The sequence below is a fragment of the Anoplophora glabripennis genome, unplaced genomic scaffold, assembly GCF_000390285.2.
Source record: "Anoplophora glabripennis isolate ALB-LARVAE unplaced genomic scaffold, Agla_2.0 scaffold42, whole genome shotgun sequence".
NCBI classification, from domain to species: domain Eukaryota; kingdom Metazoa; phylum Arthropoda; class Insecta; order Coleoptera; family Cerambycidae; genus Anoplophora; species Anoplophora glabripennis.
In genome coordinates, this window is record NW_019416219.1 from 235,576 (window position 1) to 239,062 (window position 3,487).

Sequence of the window (3,487 nt, forward strand, 5' to 3'; positions counted from 1 at the left end):
ATCGCCTTAATGTTAAAAATGTTGTCACCGCCGTTCGTGGTGATGGGTGAAAATTCGAAATATTTGGAATTATTTAAATTTCGTGGCTGAAAACATACATAGGTATTGTATTTTTGAAACCCAGAGAGTTGCACGAAACTAAATTTGTACAGGACATAGCTAACTAATACAATGTGAAACATCGCCTTAATGTTAAAAATGTTGTCACCGCCGTTCGTGGTGATGGGTGAAAATTCGAAATATTTGGAATTATTTAAATTTCGTGGCTGAAAACATACATAGGTATTGTATTTTTGAAACCCAGAGAGTTGCACGAAACTAAATTTGTACAGGACATAGCTAATAGAATGCGAAACATCGCCTTAAGGTTTGTGCCCTATGTGTAAGTTTATTCGCTGCTTATTTTGGGTTTTTGGGTTTTGAGGTTATATATTTTTACGGTTGCGAGTTATCATTTTACGGCTTGTTGAGCTCGTTCGGGATCATAAGGATGTGGAGTTATAAGGTTTTAACAGGTTGCAGGGTTGATTTTGTTGAATTCTACCATTTTCAGCTATTTTTTGAGGTTACAAAAAAACTCTGACGTGATGGGACCAAATGAGTTGCAGATTCGGTTTCAGCGACCCAAAAAACATATAATACGATAGGTTTGGCCGAGGAGACCTTTCGTCGATTTTTTTTTGAGGTCCTGTGTAATCGATATCGATCAGTCTGATCTCCGACACTGGCTTGAATTAAAAATAAACCAAAACAAACAAGTTGTAACTAGTGAAGAAAAAATTAAACAAAAAAAAGACAACCATTACAACGTAACGCTTGCACACCTACACCACTACTACCATAACAGTAATTATTAAACCCATAAACGGCTGGAATCCCATTACCATAAATTTGAATATTCGTACAATAAAACTTGCTCTATAAGGAGCTGATAATCAGATAAGCAAGTCGTATAATTTTCGTAATTATGTCCGATTTGTGGATATTCTGAATATTAAGGTGATTGTAGAAGCCACAACATTCGAAGTACATATTTTTCCATAAATTTTAATAAAGGAAGGGGACTTAGCGATTGGCATTGGTTTTACTTCTTTTGTTATGGTCCGTTTCTTTGATAAATTGTAAGATATCGACATGCTCGTCTCTTATTTCCATTGCAATTATCTGAATTGCATAAGGTTTCTACGCCTAATAAATACACGCGAGACGCGTTTCCTTTCTTTGATATAAATAATGTAGTTTTCCTCTTGCATGAATGTCATAATGAAGATTACATATTCGCGGTATTCATTATAAATTGTAAAATGCACATTGCTTAAATTTATTGAACCGTGAACATCCGGCATGTCTTTGAAATCGATAAATAAATGATTTACGACGAATTAATCTATGTCTTGTCACTGGGAATAGCTTCTTTAGATGTAATAAATATAGCATTTGTCAAAATAATATAGGTACAGTGTGTATAAGCCAAATGAAATGAATTCAATAAATGGGTCCGTGTTCGAAAAAACGCTCGGACACGTCGATTGGTGTATTTTTAGTTGCGCATTTTTTCAACAAAAACTTTTTATACAGGGTGTGTCATGTAACAGTGGTCAATACCAACTTTCTTATCTTAAATGAAACGCCCTGTATATTATCCAATTTCTGGATTCTTCAGAAAATTCTAAACATATTTCATGTGCAATGTCCTGTACCTATCTTCAACTGTTTCGGAAATATTAAATGTTTTCAAATTTACTGCAAAAATTAACATTAAAAGAAGAAAACTATTTGATTACAGAAAATATTTCCTACATTAATATTAATGTTTTTTTGCTTTTTTACATTATCAATAAATAAACAGTACATATTACTTTATTAGTTTTTGAGTGTGTTGTAGCGAATTTCTGTAATCAAATAATTTTCTTTTTTAATGTTAATTTTTGCAATAAATCCGAAAACACTTAATATTTCCGAAATAGTTGAAGATAGGTATATGACATTGTACATGAAATATGTCTAGAATTTTCTAAAGAATCCAAAAATTGAATAATATACAGGGTGTTGCATTTAAAATAAGAAAGTTGGTTGATACACACTATATGTGGGATGTTTACTAACGGGAAAAAAATAAGTACCCATATAAAAAATGTACACATTACCAATAAATTGTATCTTAATCTAAATTTAATTTTATTACAGTTTTGTTAACTATATTACCTACAATAAATTAAAGAAAAACCTGATTTTTAAAGAAGCCTTGCCTTCTTTGTTTTGTTTTAAATAAAGGAAATTTGTTTTTAACAACTATATTAATGACATGTGAAATATAATCGATGCATAATTAAACTGCCACAAGTATCAGTGAGTGAAAAATTAAAAATACCTTAAAAATGTATTTTTAAGACGATCAATTAATACTAAAAACAATATTTTTGCAAAAATGCTATGTCAGTCAAAAAAATAACTTATAGTGCAAAATATGCTGCATTATACAAAAACGCTGATACATACTTTTTCTTATTACAGTTACTTGTTGTTGTGGCATAAGAACCAATAAGTTCAAAACCGTTATATGCCTGGTGGTTTTGTCGACGAATAGTTATAACTTTTACTAGGATACCGCAGATATACTTAATTCAATGCTGGTTGAGACATTAGTCAGCACAGCAGTTGTTTGTTGAAGTTATATTAAGTTATTCATTGTGTCTGAAAATTTTACTTTTAATAAGTTTTTTTTAATAAAAAAACTTTTTTCGAGTCGAAATTAAAAAAGTTAAGGGGTAATCACTTTTGGTCTGTACCTGTACTAAAAAATGTTATGGTTTGTAACAAAACTATTCGATTTATTGTATACAATAAACCATAAGAACATTAGGTGGAGTTAAAGTAGCTGTCCCAATATCATCACGTAATATTGGTTGTTTATGACCGCTACTTAAAATTCTTCTAACACAGTATAACAGTTTACTACCGGGTTACTGGCAGTCGAATATAGTAAATACTTAATTAATAATAGGAGGTGAAAAACCTAAGGAAAGTTGAAGTAACAATATGTTATCCTTGTTTCGAGCTTCTGAGTGCGATTATTATTTATTACGCAGGTATTAACACGTTCTTAATACTCTCTCAATTAATTATAAGACTAAGATTAATTATATAACTACCATAAAATTAATATTACGTTATTAACATAGCAACATATTTCAAAGAATTTAATATTTCATAGATACATAAAAAATTACAGGCCGATTTTATTAAATCAGTTATTAGCTCTTGATAAACGACATTGCAAAAAGTGCTGCAATAAACTGTTAACATAAATGTACAAAAATTAAAAAAGGACTACTAGAAAATTTTATTGTTAATAAATTATGCTTAATAATACATTTATTGAAATTTCTGGCTGCTATTAATGGCAAAGTCTAATAAATTTACGATAAAAATAGTAAAACTACAAATGTGTAGTAATCAGTAGGCGATTCCCACACTTATTATTAGG